This window comes from Oratosquilla oratoria, chromosome 39 (genome assembly GCF_046742065.1).
Source record: "Oratosquilla oratoria isolate Oo_2021 chromosome 39, ASM4674206v1, whole genome shotgun sequence".
NCBI lineage: Eukaryota > Metazoa > Arthropoda > Malacostraca > Stomatopoda > Squillidae > Oratosquilla > Oratosquilla oratoria.
In genome coordinates this window covers 4,317,501-4,325,000 of record NC_134815.1, presented here as the reverse complement: position 1 = coordinate 4,325,000, position 7,500 = coordinate 4,317,501, and positions in this window count along the sequence as shown.

Below are 7,500 nucleotides of genomic sequence, written 5' to 3'. Positions count from 1 at the left end.
GACGATGCTAAAATCATGTAAATATTCTGAGGGACACTGAGGCAAATCAAGTTAGCTCCGAAAGTGCACTTACTTTAGAATTTCTTCAATAACATCGATACGTCACTCCGGAATAGCACATACGTTTACCAAAGGCCCTGATGTGAAAGTGGCTGAATAAATGGATGAAATGGATCAAAAGCTGGTTCGTTTTATATGTCTCCAGCCTAACTAATACACAAAGTAATCAACGTATCACTGATTTAACAGTAAACCATCGAAGGTGGAGTTGCCCTGTGTTGCCTTGCGACATTGCTTCTGACCCAGGCAGGGGAGACGGGATGTCCTTTCTCCTTCATCCTCAAGGAGCTAAGGGGAAAAAGGAGAATAAATGGGTGTAGGGTGGATAAAAGGGCGCATGGCTCAGCTGGCCATACCCTTTATGAGGGGAAAAAGGCCTCTTGGCATTTGCATGTGGGTGGAAGGGGCAGAGCTGGAGGGAGTGAACTTGAAGGGAAGACCGTGAATGAGGTGGATGGATGGGCGGGGTGAGGAGGGCCCTGGGGAAAGTGGAAAGGTCGGTTGAACAAGGAAGGCGAGGACAAGGGGTTGATATGAAAGGAGAATAGTTGTGAATGGACGATAAATTGACGCAACTCGAAGTCATTTTTCCACTTCTCTATTTACACGCGAGGTGATGAGGAGGTGATGAGGTTGCCGTGTCAAATGAAGCGGTGGGGGTAAACCAGCTTTGGCTGTCGGGCCCTGTTGCTGTGGAGCTGCTGTGTCTTGCTGCATTGCTATGGACCCAGACAGTAGGCGGGTGCGGGTAAGGATGGTTCTTTATCCAGAAGGAGCCAAGATTGAAGAGAAACAAATGAATGTTGGATGGGTGTAGGGTGGGTGGAGAGTGGGTGCATAACTTGGCTGAGTAGTGGACCAACCAAAATTTCATTTCATTTTTTCTATTATTTTTACTATCATTATTTATTTTACTTTTGAGGACATTATCTATTAATAGCAGGCATCCATGCCAGATCAATCAGTTATAGAGTGAAGAAAAAAGTGTGGGTGGATGTCACCTTGAACTTTGACTTTCAAGGTCATTTTCAAGGTCATTTTCAAGCAGAATTCATCTAAAACAGGTGGTTATTAATTCAATAAAATCAAAGCATGCTTGGTAATTCTAGGTTTATATATTGAGGTGCAATACACGCAAACCATGTAATCATTCTATTCACAAACTATCACACTTAGATATATGTATACAAATATATACATATATACACACACACACACACACACACACACACACACACACACACACACACACACACACACACACACACACACACACACACACACATACATATATACATATATATATATATATATATATATATATATATATATATATATATATATATTTAGTCATTTCAATCAACAGAAATGTCATGCCTTTATGGACTGAATAAACTATATAACTTCAGATGAATCATTTGCATCTGCGGCGGCTGGGTTATAACACCGGGCTGCTACATCACAACCACAGGCAGGAAGGCACTAAGACCTTTCCTGAAGCAGGAGCATCGAGCCGTCCTACATTTAGATTTGGATGCACAGGTCACAAGCAGAAGACAAGCATCTGGGATAGGAGGAAGTGTTGTCCACACAGGAACCAGGAGACTTTTTTTTCCTTTATCCAAGCTGATGTGTCCACTGGAGATGATATATCTGGATGTATTCCTGTTCCATTTACAGCCAAGTCTTTGCCTGGCAGTTGGCACGTCAAATGTGCAGTTTCAGCGCATCCCTAGTTGGAGGCGACATCTCAAGGTCTTTCTTGGCCTTCTTAAAGAGCTGGAGCCTGGATTGGTTAACATTTGATAATGTAGATAAAACATGCAGAAGGCACACAAACTGCTCATTTGATGCAAGTTTTCCATCACGGCCAATTCCACTAACCAGGAGAGGACTATGTAAAATTATTCAACATGTCTTCTTGCCATGGCCACTGAAAGCAAACCAAGTATCACATCCTGTTAGAGCATGAAAACCGAGCAGATTTTCCTTACAGGTAGTGGGAGTCTCTCAGATACTGTATGTTTTAGAGAGCATTTCCTCTTTCTTGCTGTTCCAGAGATCATCAATACTTCAGCTGCCTTGCTTGACATAAAGTGTAAGAGAAGCAATATCACATATGTATCACTGGACTTGATAAACAAATTTTCGTAGCCTTCACTGACTGCCTCACATGAATGGAGAATCAGTCTTGTATCAGCTTCGTCGTGATTTTCTTTAAGTCGGACAGTTTGGCTTCTTGTTGATCTGGCTTCAATAGCATTAGACTCTAATGCTTGTGACTGCAAGTAGATTCTCTAATGATTAGAGAATCTACTTGCAGTCACAAGCTCAAAGCTAGCTGGAAGATCTACGCTCTTCTGCATGATTGCCTTCGACAGGAACCTGGCAAAGTCCATCTTGGTCTCTTCTAAGGCAATGAGACTACTCCAAACCTCAGGAAGTGGAACATCTGGGCCATCAATGGTCTTGTGAAATGGTTTCTTCTTATCAACTCGCTTTGGTCGAGTAGAAGTCTTAATTGATTCCTCTCCAAAATTGTGGCCAAACACTATATGAACTCTCGTTATGTGTTCTCCAAATTGATATGTCGTCACATTGCGTATAAAAACCTAAGCATAGTCACCAAATGTTTGGCACGCATGAGGCTTTCTAAGTGTCTGTGTAAGTGCATGTCCATCGATCAGCACATAGGTTTTCATGTCAGTAACTGGAACCTCTGTGGTTATACTTATTCCAGATATCAAGATACTGACGAGGTCTACCTTTGGTGTTGAGTTCATCTGCCCTCCAGGCTTGGCCAAGGACAGTGGAACAGGGGACAGTTCATACTTGAGAGTAGATTCTATTTTCACTGATCGACCTGCAGTGAGAGCATTCAGTAACCGTTGCAACATATTTCTGTTATCTTTGATAGATTTCTCCACACACTGCCGAGTGGAAATGCTTACTTTGTACATATCTGCATTTTTTTTTAGTTGTGCCTCCTGAGAGTAGTATGGAACCGTACACTTCCATCACTGAGCCATTGTCTAATATTAGCTATGAGATACTGCTTACCTCGATTCTCAGCTGTGAGGAGATCAGTGACCATATCAAATGGTGCAATGCCTCTGGTTGCTAATGATACAAGAAGTACATTTCTCTCCTCTGTTTCATCTTCTCCATCTTCTCTTTGGAGGTGGAGGAGATGAAGAAAATGGAGGCTCGAGGCAGATGTGGAGAGGAAGAAGATACAGGACATGACTGAAGGAAGGGGTGGGAAAATTTTGGAGGAGATGAAGGAGGTTAAGTGTAGGTGATGAGGAGGTTGAGAAGATGGAGAGATGGAAGAGACGAAAGAGGTGGAGCTGAAGGGGGTAGAGGTGGAGGAGATATGGAAGAGGAGGTGGAGTGGCAGAAGTGGAGGACCTGAGGAGGTAGAGAATGTGACAGCGTGCAACGCTGTTATTCCCTTGGACGCCAAATGAGGCAGCAGGTGGAAGCGAAAATAGAGGCGGTGGAGATGGCAGTGGAGAAAAGTCAAGGGGAACGAGATGCTGGAAATGGTGGTGGAAAGGCCCGGGAAGTTGTTGGAGAGGCTGGAAATGGTGTCAGAATATTCTCTTCTGTGGCTTTGGAGAGCAAGCATGAAGGGGGCTCCTTTTATCGGAATTATATCATTTGGCGGCAGCCCGAATAAACACCAAATAAAGCCTATGTCTCGCATAGCCTTTCGGTAATTACAGACACCGCAAATCTTAAAACTCCTTGTGATTGCAAGGTGGGCATCAGGTGGGAAATTGCAGTGGTTCAGAGACCATTTGCAATCAGCGACGACTAACAGCCTCTATACTTTGGCAGAATTAGTATTATGATTGTCAGTTTCAGACCTAGAGATTGTGCGACGTTCAAGAATATGACCCTACGTGTGCACATGCAACTTGCATCAGATCGTCATTCCACCTAAGTAAGTGTTAGGGTTTTTTGCAATTGTGAGGCACAACTGTCTCCTCCTCTTATTCAAGGTAATTGAAGAAATGGCACCTTATCTCGTCTATGTATTGCAACATACAGTCCTTCATTTTATCTAAGTACTGAACAGACTGAACCCCTGATTCAAGATGTTCGCAAGGTGTCTCAATAAAAAAAATTGTGACCATGGGAGATTTTAACTATAGAAACATCGACTTGGAAATTTTAGTAGATCAGGAAGCGTTTTTTTTTTCTTCTTTTTTTATTTTAGATGTGGTACAAGACAATCATGTAAACAAATGATTACCGATTCTACGAGGGGAGAGGATACTCTAGACTTACTCATAACTAAGAATGAGGATCTAACGAGAAACGTACGAGCGGGTAATAATCTAGGTAGGTTCAAGCGATCATCAAGAAATATTACACACACACACACACACACACACACACACACACACACACACACACACACACACACACACACACACACGGCACTGGCCTCACAAGCCGGAGAACCGGGGTTCGATTCCCCGGCCGGGCGGAGACAAGTTGGGTTTGTCTCCTTTCACGTGTAGCCCCTGTTCACCTAGCAGCGAGTAGGTACGGGACGTTAGTCAAGGAGTTGTGACCTTGCATTCCCGGTGTGTGGAGTGTGAGTGGTCTCAGACCTACCCAGAGATCTGCTAATAATGAGCTCTGAGCTCACTGCCGTAGGGTGGTGTCTGGCTGTCTCGAAAAGAGGCTGCAGCAGATCCGAGGTGAATACACACATATATATACACACACGCGCGCGCGCGCATGCACACAAACCATATATTCAAACACAAAACACAGAAAAAAACGCGCCGGGCATTCATACCCTCGGTACTTTTCATCATTCGTAGGCGTGTGTTGTTTTCCAAAATGTAAGGTACACGTGCATAATGGTACCATGAGTTGGACATCAAATCCTTCTTCTAACTACTATGGACCTACGTGTCTCACTTCATCTAATCGTGTTGCCTCTGTAGGTTTCATCTCGTTCTGCAAAAGATACAAACTTCTTTGAATAATTCTGAGAACCACTCCGAGTCTCCTTTCCAAGAAAAATCCATTCCAGACGTCAATATTTGCCACAAACTTTGGAGTTCTTCTTCTCGTGTTGACCTAACAGGCAGCGAATTAACCTTCACTTCGTCTATTCTTAATAACATAAAATGGCTTGTGGGGAATCTTAGTTCAGACGAACTGCGGCGTTTCCTTCTGAAGAAATAACCCCCACCCCCATCCCCCCACCCCTTTGCCTCTTCTTCGGCGACATCTCACAAGAACTTCAACTATCAATCACTCTAGAAACTCTCTCCTGGTCCTTTCATCTAAACTATAAACACATACTCACTCTCTAGACCTCCTCAGCCCGTTTGATACGCTGGAGCTCTTTGGCAATTTCTCTTTGACCAACGGCAGACGATATGATCTAATTGGAGATGGCAGTTCGTGCTGAAGTGCTGAAGTCTCAGCCTCGTTTCACACGGAACGACTTTTAGCCGTGCGCCGTCCACGACGCGATGTCGTGCTCTCAAATAGCCATAGGTGTCCACGAACGCTTCCATACGTCACGACCACGACCACGACCAGGTGCGAAAGCGTCCATAGACACCCATGGTTACTTGAGAGCACGACGTCGTGTCGTGGACGACGCACGGCGAAAAGTCGATGCGTGTGAAATGAATCTGTCTTGACTAACCAGTTCACTATAGTGATTTTGTTCTAGTTGATGCTAAATGATATTATACAGGTGCATGAATGCCCCTCTGGAGGAACCAAGAAAGGGATCTCGCTTCTCCTTTTCTTAATCTCTCTTCTGTTTACCTAATATATGCACAAGTACACATGAAGAAGAGAGGGAAGAAGAAGGAGAAGAAGAAGAAGAAGAAGAAGAAGAAGAAGAAGAAGAAGAAGAAGAAGAAGAAGAAGAAGAGGAAGAAGAAGAAGAAGAGGAAGAAGAAGAAGAAGAAGAAGAAGAAGAAGAAGAAGAAGAAGAAGAAGAAGAAGAAGAGGAAGTAGAATAGAAAAATGAAGAGGAAGAAGATGAAGAAGACAAAGACGATTGAAAAGCATATATATATATATATATATATATATATATATATATATATATATATATATATATGTATACATATATTCACGAAGAACCCACAGTCGGAATATAAAGGAAACTTTAGAAGAATGTGTAACTTCTATATTTCGGCTAATAACCATAGCCCTCTTCAGGTAAGGTACTTTCCTGAAGAGGGCTATAGTTACTAGCCGAAATATAGAAGTTACACATGCTTCTAAAGTTTCCTTTTTATTCCGACTGTGGGTTCTTCGTGAATATTTATTACATATGTGCCACAACATTTTGTCAAAGTGAATATACACACACACACACACACACACACACACACACACACACACACACACACACACACACACACACACACACACACACACACACACACACACACACACACATATATATATATATATGTATATCTATATATATATATATATACACATATATATGTATATATATATATGTGTATATATATATACTATATATAATATAATATATATATATGTATATATATACATATATAAATATATATATAATGTATATATATATGTATATATATATATTGTGAAAGTGAAAAAAGAAGTCATGGGTCTAGTTCCGAGTTTCTGAGTTTATTCCTGACCGGTTTCGGTCTATGCTTCTTCAGAGGAATGTGACTCTGGGGTGAAGCTGGCGGTATACATAGTAAGAATAGGACTGCGTTCCCTCCTTGGAGGTGGGCCTCGTTTTGTTGTCCAATAATTTACAATTTTTGATACAGTGTAAAATAATTTACAATTGATGTAGCTATTAAACCATAGATGTTAGATACAGTTCCGTTGTGTATGGAATGTTGACCGAGGGTGTAATAGTGTAAGTGAAAATGAGTGAGTGGTGTAAAAAATGTGGAAAACCCGAAAAGTGTCACAAGATAACTTATAATATAAAATGATATAATGATAACATATCTAGACAAAACTAAATAGAATAAAATAAAATAAAATAAAATGAAAACAATGTGATAATTTGAAGTGATGTGACGTCCTATGACATCACATCGCATATTGTTGTATTGTTCCGCTTTACAAGGGAAAGGGGGACAAGTGTGAGTGTAGTAGTTTCAGAGGAATCAGCTTGTTAAGTGCAGTTGGGAGGGCCAATGGGAGGTCTTGATTGAGAGGATTAGGAGAGGAACAGAGAGAGTAATTTGTGAGGAACAGTGTGGGTTTAGGAGACGTAGGGTTTGTGTCGATCAGATTATTGTGGTAAGACAGATATGTGAGAAAGCTATAGGAAAAGGTAAGGATGTATTTTTGGCTTTTATGGATCTTAAAAAGGCTTATGACAGGGTAGACAGGAAGACAATGTGGAAGGTTTTGTAGATATATGGGATAGGAGGAAAGCTG